The sequence below is a fragment of the Trachypithecus francoisi genome, unplaced genomic scaffold (genome assembly GCF_009764315.1).
Source record: "Trachypithecus francoisi isolate TF-2019V2 unplaced genomic scaffold, Tfra_2.0 Lachesis_group7, whole genome shotgun sequence".
Lineage (NCBI taxonomy): Eukaryota > Metazoa > Chordata > Mammalia > Primates > Cercopithecidae > Trachypithecus > Trachypithecus francoisi.
Genome location: NW_022681472.1, coordinates 27,923,996 through 27,940,671, shown reverse-complemented (window position 1 = coordinate 27,940,671; position 16,676 = coordinate 27,923,996).

Sequence of the window (16,676 nt, the reverse complement as noted above, 5' to 3'; positions counted from 1 at the left end):
TATGAAAAGATGCCCAACTACAGGAACAAACATTAAAATCACAAAGCATATCATTTCCTACCACCATGTTCACAAAAATTAAAATGGCTGGTAAGTCAGATGTTGATTAATGTATTTCTTTGCTAGGGCTGTCATAAATTACTACAGATTGGGTGGACGTTTATTTTCTTACAGCTCTAGAAGTTGGTACTACAAAATCAAGCTTCAGGCAGGGTTGGTTTCTCATGAGGCCCACCTTCCTGGCTTGCAAATGGCTACCTACCCACTGTATCATCACATGGCCTTTCCTCTGTGTGGACATGAGGAGAGAGGTATCCAGGGCCTATTCCTCTTTCTATAAAGATATCAGTCCTATCAGATTAGGGTCCCCTTCCTTATGATTTCATTTAACCTTAATCACCTCCCTAAAGGTCCTGTCTCCAATTACAGTCACACTGGGGATTGGTACTTCAACATATGAGTTCTAGGGGACACAACTCAATCCATAACACTAAGGATATGAAACAATGGAAACTCATAATTTCCTGGTGGTGGTGGTGTGTGTGGTATATTGCTTTAGCAATTTTAGAAAACATTTTCATACTTCAGCCAACAACCACAGAATATACATTATTCTCAGCACACAGAACATATTCTAAGATTAGCCACATGCTATAAAGCAAGTCTCAACAAATTCAAATAAATTGAAACCATACCAAGCATCTTTTCAAACCACAGTGGAATAAAAATATAAATCAATAACAAGAGGAACTCTCAAAATCACACAAATATGTAGAAACTAAAAAATGTGCTCTTGAATGACTTCTGGGTAAACAAATAAAATTAAGGCAGAAATAAAAAAATTATTTGAAACAAATGAAAATAGAGACACAACATATCAAAATCTCTGGGATGCAGCAAAAGCAGTGTTAAGAGGAAAGTTTACAGCACGAATTGTCTACATCAAGAAGATAGAAAGATCTCAAGTTCAAAATCTAACATTACACATAAAAGAACTAGAAAAACAAAAACAAACTAAACCCAAACCTGTAGGAGAAAAGAAATAATTAAAATCAGAGCACAACTACATGAAAATAAGACCAAATAACATGCAAAGGCTCATCAAAACAAAAAGGTGTGTGTGTGTGTTTGTGTGTGTTTTCTGAAGAATAACAATATTGGTAGATGGCTAAAGAAGCAAAGAAAAAAGGAGAAAAGATCCAAATAAGCACAATCAGAAATGACAAAGGTGACATTATAACCAATCCCACAAAAACACAAAAGATCCTCAGAGATTATGATGAGGATCTCCATGAGCACAAACTAGAAAATCTAGAGGAAACAGCTGAATTGCTGGAAACATACAACTTCTCAAAATTTAATGATGAAGAAATTGAAACCCTGAACAATTCAATAACATGTTACTAAACTGATTCAGTAATAAAAAACGTACCAAACAAAAAAAGCCCTGCACCACATGGATTTATAGGAGAATTCTATCAGACATACAAAGAAAAGCTGGGACCAATCCTACTGAAACTATTACAAAAAATTGAGGAGGAGGGATTCCTCCGTAACTCATTCTACAAAATCAGCATCATCCCGATTCTAAAATTAGTCAAAGACACAACAACAACAAAAAGAAAACTACAGGTCAATATTCCTGATGAACACAGATGCAAACATCCTCAACAAAATACTAACAAAATGAAACTAGTCACACAGCCAAGAGATAATCCACCACGATCAAGTGGGCTTTATTCCTGGGATGCACCATTGGTGCCAAATAAGCAAATCAACAAATATGATTCACAATTTAAACAGAATGAAAAACAAAAAACATATGATCATCTCATTAGGCACAGAAAAAGCTTTCAATAAAATCTAAAATCTCTACAAGATAAAAATCCTCAACAAACTAAGCGTGAACAAACATACCTTAAAATAATAAGAGCCACTGATGACAAACCCACAGCCAACATCACACTAAGCAGGCAAAAGTTGTAAGTATTTCCCCTAAGAACTTGAAAAAGACAAGGTTATCCACTTTCACCACTCTTATTCAACATAGTACTGGAAGTCCTAGGCACAGCAATCAGGCAAGGGAAGGAAATAAAAGACATCCCCAAAGGAAAAAAGGAAGTCAAATTGTTTCTCTTTGCTGATGATATAATTTTATATCTACAAAAACCCTAAACATTCCACCAAAAAATTTCTGGATCTAATAAATGATTATAGTAAAGCTGCAGGATACAAAATTAATTTACAAAAATCAGTAACATTTCTACATGCCAATAACATTTATCCTGAGAACTAAATCAAGAATATGATCCCATTTACAATAGCTGCAAAAAGAATATAATACCTAGGAATACGTCTAACCTAGGGGGTGAAAGATCTCTACAAGGAGAACTGCAAAACACTGCTGAAAGAAATCATAGACAACACAAACAAATGGAAAAACATTCTATGTTTGTGGATTGGAAGAATTAATATCATTAAAATGTCCATACTGCCCGAAGCAACATACAGACTCAATGCAATTTCTGTCAAATTACCAACATCATTCTACACAGAACTAGAAAAATACTATCCTAAAATTAATACGGAAAAAAAAAAAAAAAAAAAGCCCAAATAGCCAAAGCAATGCTAAGCAAAAAGAACAAGCTGGAGGCATCATATTACCCAACTATACTAAAGGCTACAGTAACAGAACAGCATAATAATGGTATAAAAATAGACACATAGAATATGGAACAGAATAAAGAACCCAGAAATAAAGCTGTATACCTAAACCCAACTGATCTCTGACAAGGTTGACAAAAATAAACAATGGGGTAAGAACTCCCTATTCAATAAATGGTGTTGGAATAACTGGCTAACCACATGCAGAAGAATGAAACTAGACCTCTACTTCTTACCATATCCAAAAATAACCCAAGATGGGTCGAAGACTTAACTGTAAGACCTCAAACTATTACACTTCTTACGATCACCCTATGCAAATAATTTATGATTAAGTCCTAAAAAACAAGTGCAACAAAAATAAATATTGACAAGTGGGACCTAATTAAACTAAAGAGCTTCTGCACAGCAAAAGAAACTATCGGCCGGGCATGGTGGCTCAAGCCTGTAATCCCAGCACTTTGGGAGGCCGAGACGGGCGGATCACGAGGTCAGGAGATCGAGATCATCCTGGCTAACACGGTGAAACCCCGTCTCTACTAAAAAAATACAAAAAAAAAAAAAAAAAAACTAGCCGGGCGAGGTGGTGGGTGCCTGTAGTACCAGCTACTCGGGAGGCTGAGGCAGGAGAATGGCGTAAACCCGGGAGGCGGAGCTTGCAGTGAACTGAGATCCCGCCACTGTACTCCAGCCTGGGCCACAGAACGAGACTCTGTCTCAAAAAAAAAAAAAAAGAAACTATCAAAAGAATAAACAGACAGCCTACAAAATGGGAGAAAATATTCACAAACTATGTATCTGACAAAGGACTATACTCAGAATCTATAAGGAATTTAAACAAATTTATAAGCAAAAAAACAAATAACCACATTAAAAAGTGGGCAAAGAATATGAATATACACTTCTCAAAAGAAGATATACAAGTGGCCAGCAAACATATGAAAAAATGCTCAACATTACTAATGATTAGATAAACCCAAATCAAAACCACAATGAGATACCATCTCACACCAGTCAGAATGGCTGTTATTAAAAAGCTGGAAAATAACATGTCAGCAAAGTTGCAAAGAAAAGAGAATGCTCATACACTGTTGGTGGGATTGTAAATTAGTTCAACCTGTGTGGAAAGCAGTTTGGAGACTTCTCAAAGAACTAAAAACAGAATTGCCATTTGACCCAGTGATACCGTTACTGAGAATATACATAAAGGAAAATAAATTGTTCTACAAAAAGACACATGCAGTTGTATCCTTTTCATAGCACTATTCAAAGACATGGAATCAACCTAGATGCCTATCAGTAGTGAATTGGATTAAAAAAATGTGGTACATATACACCATGGAATACTATGCAGCCATAAAAAGAATAAAATCACGTCCATTGCAGCAACATGGATACAGTTGGAAGCTATCATCGTAAAATAATTGACACAGAAACAGAAAACCAAATACTGCATGTTCTCACTTACAAGTGGGGGCTGAATATTGGGTACACATGGACATAAAGATGGGAATAGAAGACACTGAGGACTCTAAAAAGTGGGGAGGGAGGGAGAATGAAAGAGTTAAAAACCTCCTTTTTGGGTACTCTGTTCCCTATTTGAGTGATGGGTTTAACTGAAGCCCACATCTCAGCATTACACAATGTACTCCTGTAATAACCTGCATGTGTACCCACTAAGTCTAATTTTAAAAAAAGAATTAAAAGTAAGTAAATTAATGAGCAAACAACTTACTGTGAAAACATTTACCACCAAACAAACAAAAACCAAAATAAAAAAAGAACATTTTGACAATACCTAAAGTGTTAAGGTTGTGCATTCTCCATGGCTTAGCAAGAGCCTGGCATGAGCACTCTTTGGCATGAGCATTTCATACATTTGCTAGATTTAGCAAATAACAATGTAGACCACCTATTTAAATTTAATTCCAACAATATGACAAAGTAAATTTTATTAGAAATATGTCCCAAATATTGCATGAGACATCATTATATTTTTAAAATTATTTGTTGTTTCTTTAAAATTCTATTTTAACTGGGTGTGGTATATTTTGTTTGGCAACTCTAGAAATTTATTTACATGTGCACAGGAAACATGTACAAGATTGCACACTGTAGCATTATTTGTAATACAAAAACGAATGAACAAACTGGAAACAAACACGCATTTGTTAACTGGAAATGATATAAATAAACTGTGGGATATTTAAAAGCAAATGTGTCTCAAATGTGTTACACCTATCTTCTAGATGAATGTCATGAACTTGGCACGGAGAAGAAAAAAGCAAGTCACAGAAGAAATACACACAGACTAATTCCACAGATGTAACTTCAAAGTTATATAAAGGAAATAGTTCATTTTTAAAGATTTGTTTAAATGTGGGACTACAGTGCAGCTATGCAAGAGGAAGATGAACACGAAATTCAAGATAGCTATCACTTCTGGGGAAGGCAAAGCATGAGACATGATAGCACATAGGGTACTTTGAAGGTGTGGCTACTATTTTTTTTCTCCTGGGCACATGAGTTTATATTTTATCTTTATAATTTTTTAAACACATATTCACGTGTATATGTCTGTGTGTATATGCATATATCTGTATTCTTCTGAATGTCTGAAACAACTTTATAGGAAATGAAATATCCTGAGACCAGGCATGGTGGTTCATGCCTGTAATCCCAGCACTTGGGGAGGCCGAGGCAGGCGGATCACCTGAGGTCAGGAGTTTGAGACCAGCCTGACCAACATGGAGAAACCCCGACTCTACTAAAAATACAAAATTAGCCGGGAGTGGTGGTACATGTCTGTAGTCCCAGCTACTTGGGAGGCTGAGGCAGGAGATTCTCTTGAACCCAGGAGGCGGAGGTTGCAGTGAGCCGAGGTTGCACCACTGCACTCCAGCCTGGGCGACAAATGCGAAACTCCATCAAAAAAAAAAAAAAAAAAGAAAGAAATGAAATATCTTATTTAATAGGAGCTTTAGTAAATACACTTTCTCATTTATTTCTGAATGAATAAATGTAAATCAGAATTATATGCATATGTATGTATACTTTATTCATTCATTCTGAACTAATATATGCCAGACCTTGTTCTAGGGGGCCATCCTACCTATTCAGAACAACATTTCTCTCATTAAGTCCTCATTTGTTGCGTGGACTTGCTCCATGCCTACTATGGAGAAGTAACTTATCAGTGATAATTGGTATCATGATCACAAGTCCCTGAAGGGTAAGTAGATTGCCTTAGGCAGCATAGTTAATAAATTGCGAATCCAGGATGGAACCTAGGTCTGATTTCAAAGTCCAGGTCTTTTTTCCAGTAGATTTTATGTCTAAAGCCTTCCACTCTAAGGAACAAAATGTCCTCAAGCACTCTTTGTTAGTTAAGTTGAACTTCTATATTCATAGTCATTAAATGTATCATATTATGGAGAGATAATAAAATAGTATAGGAATGGAAAATACCAGAGCGCATCATACATAATAAGGGTAATTACTGTTACATCAATTTTTTTTGTTTTCATATCTGTGTCTATATTTGCAAAATATAATTTGTACTATGGGTCATAGTCAAAACATTTGCAGGCCTCTAAAATAGAGAAATCATTCTTTCCTCCTCATCCAACTTTTCATAATTTTCTCCTAATTGTACTTTTAACAAGACTAAAAGATATAAAGCCAACACAGAGTATGGACATCTTTCAGTTGACCTACCAATAATTCCAATTTTTAAAGTCTCCCAAACTGACTTCATTAGCTCTTCCAACATTCCCTGCCTTGCTGAATGACCGCATCAGTTCACACATAGAGATGGTATTCTATTTTCCTGTATTGTCTTCCCCAACAGTTGACTTTCTGTGCTACCACCATCATTGAACCTCTTCAAGTAAAGCCTGTCAAAATAGGTCTCTCAGTCTCCTGTTTTTGTTTCTGTTTATCTTTTAATCATTTTAAATTGCTTCACTTCGCTATAGAAGACTGAACTTTCTGAAGGGCACATTTGATAGTGTTACTCCTCTGCTTACAGCTTTATAAGTTTCCTTATGTTCAAAATGGGGTTCAAACTCCTTGGCAGTACACAGAATCCTTGCCCCACCCTGTTTCTGCCCGCTTTGTAACATTTCCTTCACTCCCTCTCCAACAACAATCGGCCACTGTGAACTGTCTCCAGTTCCCCTAGTGCATCATACCCGCTGTCATCTCGACTATTGAGTGCCTGACCTCAACAGTCTCTGACAAGCCCAACCTAGGTTAGGATACTCTGCACTTTTCTTTTTCACATCATGTGAAGGGATTTGAATGACATTCTCTTGTTTACTCATCTCTACCATCGTTAACTGGCCTGCAAGCTCCTTGAGATCATGGATGGAGATTGGTTTGCTCCATCATCCCAACATCTAGCCCAGTTCCAGAAGCACGGTCAATATGGGGATTGATTGAAAAAAAAAATGCAAATAAATTCACAATGAATTCTAAAAAAATTAATTCTGAAAGATTTTGGATCAGGTCATCTGTAACTAGTTATTCAAAACTGATCTCGCATTAGGCAGCTTTTGTGAACATGCACCCTTCAATGATAACAGCAGTTCTGAAACAGTTCTCAGAGGTATATAAATAAACAGTGGAATTACACAGTGGTGGGTTGTTTAATCTTTTCTGGAATCATACTGATCCTACCAGTGGATGGAGGACTTTTCCATGGTAACATTCCTCTGAATGCAAAAGAACTCTGCACTCTGAAAGCAACCACTTAGGGATGCTACTCCTGCCAACTCCAAGTCCTGATTAGCTGGAACCTTGGATGGAAAAGAGTGCCCTCAGAACAAGTGATACCTCGTGTTCTATTTATTGATGAGATGAAAAGAAGACCAAACTGTGAGTTGTATATCTCTGCATTATAATCATTGCCACAAAAAAACCAGTAAACAATACCTGCTCTAAGTAAGAAACCAAATACAACAAATACATTCTTTATTTTTAAATAATGAAACAATAGTAAAGTCAACTGACTCTGAGGTCCCTTCATCCTCCTCAAAGATTCTGTGCCTCCTACTTGCATACAAATTTACAATTTATAAGGGTAAATATTGGATAAGTCTCTAACACTCTTTGAAACACCCAGAATTGCTGGGAAACTCAAGCACTAATAGGAGTACAGAGAGGCAGAAAGAGATAAAATGTAAATAGTAATCTATTGCTATAGCTTTTATGCTCCAGCATTAAAAAGATAGAGAGAAAAATACGAGGCACAGTGAAGTCTAATCAGTAATTAAGGTATTACAAGTGCCCAGAAATCCATATACTTAAATATTTTATTTTAGACATATTCAATTTAGATTCTCTGTTTTGGAGAAATTTGGATGCAAACCAGGAATAAAGGTTTTTGTGAAATGGTAAATAGCAGGATTGTTCTGTCCATAATTTCTAAAATTCATCACAATACTTTGGAAATTGTTGGAAGGAATCATTATATAAAAGCTCTATGAAATGGATTACCCCTTTGTGGGGTTAAAGTCCATAAATTCAAAAAATGAAATAAAGTAATTCATTTAACAAATGTGTATAGAGTGCCTATTATGTGCCAGGCAATGTTCTAGAGTTTTGAGATATACAGTGAGCAAACAATGCTCTCAACTCTCTGGAGCTTATATGCTAGTTATTCCAGTGGGGGAGGCAAGACAATAAGAACATAAAAAATGAGAGTAAAGGATACAGTATAAATCAGAAAGTGATGATACTATGGCAAGAAAAAAAACTAAATAAAAGAATAAGGAGATGAGAGCAGGGAGATAGTCTGCTGTTTTGAATGCACTGGTTGAGAAGGTGCCATGGAAAACAAGAGTTAAGTGAAAATTGAACAGAGGTGAGGAAATTAGCTATGAAGATGTCTGGAAAGAAGCCTTCTGAGCAAAGTAAACAGTTAGTGAATTCTCAGTTTGTTGCAAGAACAAGAGAGAGGCTAGAATGACCAGCATGTTAGTTATTTTATTGGTTAAGCTAATGAAAAGGAATCTTAGTGCTTTATCAAAACAGAAACTGTTTTTTTGCTCACATAAAGTCCAGTGGTAGAAGAGGCAGTAACTCTCCTTCACACAAAAACCCAGGCTGATGGTGGTTCTGTTATTGTCAACATGTGACTTTCAAGGTCACTCTAGACATTGATATCCAGCTAGTAGTAGAAAAGAATATGAAAGATTTCAAGAAGTTTTAATAGGCCAGGGTTGGGGTGGCTAACTGTCCTTGTTTTCTCAGCTTTGAGGGGTTCTCACAAGATGTGGGGCTTTCAGTGTTAAAACCAGGACAGTCCTAAGCAAACCAGAATGGTTGGCGACTGTAGGCTGGGCCTAGAAGTGTATCGTGATGAGCCACATGTCATGGCCAGAAGTCAGTTACACAACCTCACATGATACAAAGGGGCTTAGAAACTGCAACCTAACTGAGTACCACAACAGAGGAAACAAAGTCAAACGAGAATGGAGGACAGATTGCAAGGGATGGGCCACTGGAAGGACCTTGTGTTTTATTCTGAGAAGAGAAGAAATGACGAGGAAAGGATTAATATCTTAGTTACTGTACTTTTTTATTTGATAATACACATATCATTTTTTAAATACTAGGCACTCATAAGAATTCACAAATATGTAAGTAATTTAATCCTTTTAACAACGTTACACAGTAAGTACCCCTATTACTCCCATTTTACAGAGGAGGGAACTGAGGCACAGAGAGGCTTGCTAACTTGCCCTAAACTGTTGAACTGTAGGTAATGAAGCTGGCATTCAATCCAGGTAGTCTGAATAAAGCCTGCATGCTTTTAATCACTACAATATTCACCACCAATATAATTTCCATTGTTTTTCAGGATCTGCAGAAATGGAAGCAATAAATGTGACTTGTCTATTATTGGCCCATTACATCCAAGAGCAGCCTTCCCTCTCCTGTATGTGGTTGTGTCATTCCCCAAGGTGGGCCCACCCTCCTCATTAATATCTCTTCTCCAGGGGATTGGTGGCCAAAAGCAAGAACCACGGTGTACAACTTGTGGTGGATGGAGCAACAGATAAGGAAGAGAAATAAGATACTTTTACAACAATCTCAAAGGCCTCTGCCCACTACTGACTCCCAATATCTTTTTTATTCTCTTTCTCCTTATTTCATGTCAGATTAAGTTCTTTTTTCTGTGTATACATTTAGAGGGTACAAGTGCAATTTTGTTACATGGATATATTGTCCACTGGTGAAGTCTAGGCTTTTAGTGTAGCTATCACCCAAATACAAATTACATTGAACCCATTAAGTAATTTTTACCCTTCACCCTACTTCTACCCTTCTGAGTCTCCAGTGATGATTATTCCATACTCTATGTCCATGTGTATGTGTTATTTAGCTCCCACTTACAAGTGAGAACATGTGGTATTTGACTTTCTGTTTCTGAGTTACTTCATTTAAAATAATGGCCTCTAGTTCTATCCATGTCGCTGCAAAATACATGGTTTCATTCTTTTGGTGGCTGAGTAGTATTACGCACACATACGCCCACACCACATTTTCTTTAAATTTTCTTGCCTAACAATATGGAACTTTTGCATTAAATTCATATACATTTTGCTTTATTATAGTTTACTTAAATATAATTTCATAATTTAGGCTCATGCTTTCATGAATGTTTTAAATAATAATGTCTAAATGTTGGAAAATCCTGCCATCTGCTAGCATATACTATCAGTTTGAAAACAAGGTAAAGTAAGCTCTGTGAATATGTTGAGTAAACATTCATTCTCTCTCACAACCAAAAAGTGTTAAAGACATCAAAAGATAAATATGATACATAGTACATTTCCTAAATAACCTTTAACAAATGAGATGCTCTGGAAAAAATCATGGTGATAGCAGTGTTAAATACCAGCAGATGGAAAAAAAATATTGAAAAAACAAAGCAGACTAGGGCGAGACAGTCAGAAAAACTCATTATGAGCAACAAAGTAAAAAAGCATACTAATCTTGGAATTAGGAACTGGGTAACAAATAGATCTCCTTGGGAGCTGGTTACAGAATGATTAACAAGGTCAGATTACACTTCCTATCAAGTCTCCATCAGGTGAATTGATGGGTTTCAGTTGATCTCTGCAAAAACAAACAAACAAACAAACAAGAAAAGACAAAAACAAAACTCATTTAGCAATTTTTGTCATTAGATAAAACAAGACGTATTTATATATGGAGAATAAAGCGGGTCCATTGCTCACGTAATTTTTAAGAATAGAATCATGGGAATTCACCTCTTGTAAGCTTGAATATTATAAATATTTCTAGTAGGAGTGTGGAATTGCTAAAACTTCCTTCTGAGGACTGAACTGAGTATTTAATTACTTGGATACATTGGCAGCACTGCAAGGATATAATTAGTGTGCTTTTATTTCATTTATAAATTAAGAGGAAAATGCCTTTCCAAACCTGATTAGTGAGTTATGGACTGGGCTTCAGGGCAGACAGTAAATCTAATGAATATAAGAATATACTTCCTTTTATCAGTGCATTATTACCAGAAAATAAAGGAATTAAGAGAAATTCATGGAGCTTATAACATTAATGAACTTCATGTAAAATGAAATGTATTGGTAGCTTTTAGTAACCAGGTACAAACGGATTTGAAACAGGAGTTAAGCAATGCAGCCTCAATTTTCTTATTTCAGACTCATATTCTGGGGAAAAACAAGATGTTTACATAAATCTCAAAATTCTTAGTCTCTAAAATAAGAGTATGTCAGATGATATATTGAGATTGAAAAAAATGATTAAAAGTTATATTTGTATGTATTTAAAACGTATTAAATTATTATATATTATATTGTATTGCACTGCTATCTATATATACATATATATTCTATATATATTATATTGCACAGTTTATATAATTATTAGTGTTAAATACTTGTATGTAATTTATAAATAACCCAATATACATACATTTGGATTAAGTTTTCAATTTTTAAAAATTTATAAGGCATATAATTCAAAAAATGAGGACTTACTGAATGTCACATGATACTTTTCTTATTTTTTTATACATTGGTATCTTTAGCTACTTTGATGTGAGAATGAAATAAGTAAATTATCCCCAAAGGGGCAAGAGAGTAACAGCTAGAGTAGAAATATTCCTGCTCCATACAATGCTACAAAACAGTTTTTGTGCATTAGCAGCAAGTGGTCCAGCTGCCCCATTGCACACCCTAAGCCTACACCCTTAGCCTACCTCTGATTTCAGTGGCAACTGTGGGCACAGTTCAGTGGGAGCTCAGACTCACAGTGACAGTTGCCACTTCCAGTCTGGCCTCAGTCTTTACTACTTTCGGCCCCTCGGTCTTCCCTAAACCACGTTTCACATAAAAAAAAAAAAAATCAAGGAGGAGACAATTAAATGTCATTGTCTATGTACATTTGTTTTGTTAGGGAATGGATGTTGGCAATGATTAGGTATTTCTGGTTTAACAATATGGGAATGAATACTTTATTTTTATTTTATGTTATTATTTTTAGAGACAAGGCTTTACTCTGTTGCCAAGACTGAAGTGCAGTGGTGTGATAATAGTTCACTGCATCCTCGAACTCCTGGGCTCAATCCTCCTATCTCAGCCTCCCAAATAGCTGGGACTACAGTGGCATGCCACCATGACCAGCTATTTTTTTTTAATATGTAGAGATAGGCACATGAAAAAATGCTCATCATCACTGGCCATCAGAGAAATGCAAATTAAAACCACAATGAGATACCATCTCACACCAGTTAGAATGGCGATCATTAAACAGTCAGGAAACAACAGGTGCTGGAGAGGATGTGGAGAAATAGGAACACTTTTACACTGTTGGTGGGACTGTAACCTAGTTCAACCATTGTGGAAGACAGTGTGGCGATTCCTCAAGGATCTAGAACTAGAAATACCATTTGACCCAGCCATCCCCTTACTGGGTATATAGCCAAAGGATTATAAATCATGCTTCTATAGAGACACATGCACACAAACGTTTATTGTGGCACTATTCACAATAGCAAAGACTTGGAACCAACCCAAATGCCCATCAATGATAGACTGGATTAAGAAAATGTGGCATGTATACATATATGCCATGGAATACTATGCAGCCATAAAAAAAGGATGAGTTCATGTCCTTTGTAGGGACATGGATGCAGCTGGAAACCATCATTCTCAGCAAATTATCGCAAGGACAGAAAACCAAACACCACATGTTCTCACTCAGAGGTGGGGACTGAACAGTGAGATCACTTGGACACAGGAAGGGGAACATCACACACCGGGGCCTGTCATTGGGTGGGGGAGTGGGGAGGGATAGCATTAGGAGAAATACCTAACGTAAATGAAGAGTTAATGGGTGCAGCACACCAACATGGCACATGTATATATATGTAACAAGCCTGCATGTTGTGCATATGTACCCTAGACCTTAAAGTATAATCACAATAAAAAAAAAAGAAAAAAGTTGAGTAAAGGCTTATTAGTCCACAGCACTTCCCTGAAACCTGAAGAAGACATAGGTGAAAGCTCTTGGTTGGAAAGAGAGAAGGTTAGAATGTGAGTGAGAATTAAAAAAAAATGTAGAGACAGAGTCTCACTATTTTGCCTAGGCGGGTCTCACTATTTTGTCTAGACTGGTCTCAAACTCCTGGCCTCAAGCCATCCTCTGCTTCCCAAAGTGCTGGGATTACAGTTGTGAGTCACTTGCCCAGGTTGGTATGAATTATTTAAATAAGTAAACATAAACTGCAGGTTCCAAATATTGTTTATGTGAGCACACAGCACTCTTTTTTCAGGATTAACCAGATAATTTCAAGCTAAACTTTTAGTCAATAAGATAACTTGTGAGTGTTTTTGTAAGTAAAATGTAGGAATAGCCCTGAGTGGAAAATATGGTCAATTTAAGACATCACCAATAATGCATTTGGAATGAATGGTTCTTCCAGAAAATGAATCAGTTGCAAAATCCAACTAGCTGATTGTGCATGTGCCCAGTGTAGTTCTTCAACATTGCTCAGCTTTGTATGGGAGCCATACTGAACTTTAAGGATGTGCTCATCTTACATGACATAATAGACTCCTTGAAAATGATTTAATTATGTGTAAAAATGAACATCCATAGAAATATATATGATCTTACTGATACAAACTAAAGAAAGGATTTGAATTTTGCATCAAATCTCAGCCCGTTCCAGAGAATCTTGCAGCAGTAAGCCACTGACTATACCTTTACGATCACCAAGGTTGGCGTTTCTAAAGGAGTAAAGAGTAACATCTCTATACTCTACTGGCTATGGAGGCTTTATAGCCTTACTCGCCGAAGAAATGATGTTGGTTGAGCCTTTCTGTCTTATTTGCTCTTGTTTTGCATTTTCTGTGGTTATATTTTAATCTTTCTTTCATCTTTGGCTTTTTGCATTTGCACACTGCTGAGTGGGAGACAGTACCCTCTATCTATTTTGGAAAAACGAGGCTCCTCTTTTTATCTTTAGTAAGCTGTACTTGAGCTGTCTTCATTTGTGCCTGGCTTACTTTCCAAGTGCTCCTCTATCTTCTGGATTGAGCTCACCGTGCTTCTGTTTAGTGATACATTTGGGATTTCACATAATACTCAGGCCTGCTAGTCTTTGAGGGATCCACCAAGAGTAGCACACCTGTAGAATCATGATCTCGCCCAGAGCACCTTTTTTGTACTTGTCAGCCAACTTGGCCATCCCTACCGTTTTGATCTCAAAGCCAATTTCCAGTTGGTTCTAAACAAAGTTCTCAGTTCTTTGGTCCTATTCAACCAATGTAAGATTTTTATGTAGAGGGGAAAAATTATGCTTTAAAAATACAAAATTTAAAAAGAATTTCATTTTAACAGTTTCATTTATTATTAATAGTAGTAACAGTATTTTTTCCAAATTTACTATTTATGAAAATCTTTAAATGTGTTTTCTCATTTAAATTAACACAAGTAATCTTATGAGATAGATTTTTTTTTTTTTGCATTTTACAAATGCAGAGTGTCATAATTATTTTTAGCAATTCTTAATTTGAATTACATTTTCCATGGATCACACAAGACACTACTTCAATCTGCTTGTATATTTTGGTATTCTAACCTACATCTCCATTTCAAAAAGCAAACATTATAAGTCTATGAATTGTAGATGGTGGGAGATAGGTTTCTTACTATGGAAGAGAGAGTTACACATAAGTAAGAAGGGAAGAATAGAATGAACCTCATATTACTGGATTAGAACCAGAGACAACAGTATGAACTAATATTTATCTTAATATTTCTACAAATGAATAGATATAGAAATAATTATAAAGTGAGTATACATAGGTCATATGTATGCATAATCTAGTAGTTCTGCCAGCACAGGGAACCTAGAAGCAGTAAGTCCCAGTAGCAATGAGCATCCCAGTGCTCAGGTCTTGGTTTCTAAGAAGAATTCTCCAGTAAAAGGAACCAGGGTTCCTTGGAGAAGTACACTAATTCTAGGACTAGCACAGGGAAAGTACAAGATGACCCTGGAGCATCCTGTAGCACCAGAAAGTAAGGAAGTGCTCAAAAAACAACAGCATGGAGCATGTCAAAGGGGCACAACAGCCATCATCAAAGAGCTCCCAATACCTAAAGCAGAAATAATTCAGGTGAAAAAGAAACAAATGATGCATTACCCAAAGAACAAAATAAACATGAATCCATAATACTTTTTAAATGATTGAATAAATAAATACATTGTAGAGAAAGAAATTTTCCTTAAAGAATAATTCTTAAAACTATAGGTAGGTACTCTGTCCTTTTCCAGGAGGTAGAACTTAATCTCTCCCCAGCTTGAGTATGGACTGGATTTAGTGAACTGGCTTCAGAAGAATAGAGTATGAAATGGAAATAGTAGTAATTTCACAGTGTAGAAATCTGGCAAACACTGTCTTAACCAAGTAATCAAAGTTAGTACCACTATGTTTTATCATGTTGGTATCAAATACCTCTTCAGATACTTCAAATACTTCTGGACATAACAGAATGAGAAGGACACCTCACCTCTGATATTCTTTCTAAAAGCCCGTAACCTTAGTTTAATCATAACAAAACACACCAGACAAACCCAAATTGAGAGACATTCTATAAAATACCTGAGCAGTACTCCTCAAAGCTATCAAGGTCATAAAAACAAAGTGACTGAGAAAGTGTCCCAGAACAGAGGAGACTAAGGAGATATAAGAACTGAATGCCATGCAGTGCCCTGGATTGGACCTGGGAAAAGAAAAAGGACATTGATGGGAAAACTAATGAAACCAAAATAAAGTTTGGAGTTTAATTAATAGCAATGTATCATCACTGGTTGCTCAGTTTTGGCAAATACAGCATGGTAATGTAAAGTGCTGACATTAGGGGAACCTGAGTGAGGAGTATGAGGAAAGTGTCTCAATTACCGTTGCATTTTTTCTGCAAAAAATATTCTAAAATAATTTTATCTTAAAAAAGGCAAAGTGGAGAATTAGGATAATCATTTCTTTCAAATATCCATTTTCCACTAGCAACAGTGATAAGGTCTTCAAAGTTTGCCATGATACCTGAAGGTATTACTTTGAAGTAAGATGATGAAAGTTAACCCATTTCAAACCAAATTATTTTAGAATATCTAGTATATTCAAAAAATGCTAGAACCTCTCTTTCCGTTTTAATTATAGTTCTTTTTTTTCCTTAACAGAAGCTTTTGAGCAGCAGAATAAAGAGTCATGGGAAAGTGCTCTCAATATGTATATATTCTTAATTTTCTGAGCTCTAAATGATGCTCTAACCTGGTATTTAGTGGGTGCTATTGAGGAGGAATATTTGCAAACCCATCTCTCCCCATAAGGTTCTCAAAGGAATATATTTTTCAGAAATTATTAAAGCAAGTGAAAATTTTGAGTGTCCCATCCTTACCAGAGGGGGTCTGACTCATTGCTATAGTGGGGAGCATTCTGATGACCTGA